This window comes from Lipotes vexillifer, unplaced genomic scaffold (genome assembly GCF_000442215.2).
Source record: "Lipotes vexillifer unplaced genomic scaffold, Lipotes_vexillifer_v1.1 scaffold1067, whole genome shotgun sequence".
Taxonomy (NCBI): domain Eukaryota; kingdom Metazoa; phylum Chordata; class Mammalia; order Artiodactyla; family Lipotidae; genus Lipotes; species Lipotes vexillifer.
Window position 1 is genome coordinate 1,600,635 of NW_006775205.1, and position 1,161 is coordinate 1,601,795.

Genomic DNA, 1,161 nt, shown 5'->3' on the forward strand with positions numbered 1-1,161 from the left:
TGGAATTACCAGCTTGTGAAAGGAAACTAAAAACATTTAGATTTCTTCTGTGTGATTCTCAGAAGACCAAATAGGGATTTGACCTTTCTATCAAAGGCTTTTTATAAGTAAAAGAACAATAGAACTCTTGTGTTTACTAGAGTATGAGATACAAAAGGCATGGTTGTAGTCCTAGATTCTTGTGCTTATCTAATCTGGTTGAGATGAAATTTAGTTGCCTCTGCTGGTGCATCTGGCTACCAGGTATTCACAAAACCTTGGTGGATCCTTAGAATGATGTTCCAAAGACTGGTGGTATAATCTGCATCTAAATCACTAAGGACAAGGCAGGGCTTGAGAGAGCCGTGGCTTCAGAGAGCAGCAAATCCAAAACAGCAGCGGTTTAGAATACAGTAGTGTTAAAAGATAGCTGAAGTAAGAAATCCAGAATTCAAGCAGCCCTATGGCCATTGGAAACCCAGGAGTAAAATGTAAAATGGTTCCACTCCTCTATTTTTCATTGTATACAAGTTACATTTTTAATTAAAATATTATTTATGTTGACATAATCGGCTTATTTTTACATGAATATATTTTTAAATTGTTTTAATATTACCTATTATTTTTAATTAATAGGTAAATATTGCCCAACATACCTCACATAAACAAAAACATTTGGAGTCCTCAATAATTTTTTAGGAGTGTAGAGGAGTCCAAAACCGTTTGAGAACTGCTGGAGTACACTAGTTCCCTCATGGCATTCTGTTTTTGTTCAATTAAATATTTATTACGTCTATTTTATGCCAGGCACAGTTCTGGGTGTTGGGAATACAGGTGAACAAGACAGGCAGGGCTTGATCACATAGATCTTGTTTTCCAGTTCGTGTGTTGTGTGCGTGTGTGCAAGGCAACTTAGTGAAGAAGAAAAATGAACAAGATAATTTCAGGTAAGTGTTCAAGTGCTGTAAAGAAAATTAAACAGGGTGAAATGGCTGGGAGTGTGGGCCCAATCAGACTGACACTGGGAAGGTGACTTTTGATCTGAGACCTGACTGGCAATGGGAAGCCTCTGTTTTTTCTCTGCTTCTGCCTGCCTCACTCACTCTGGCCCTGCTGGCCTCTCTGTAGCTCCTTAAATATGCCAGGCAGTTTCCTTCTTCAAGGCCCTCCCCCCCCCCCCCC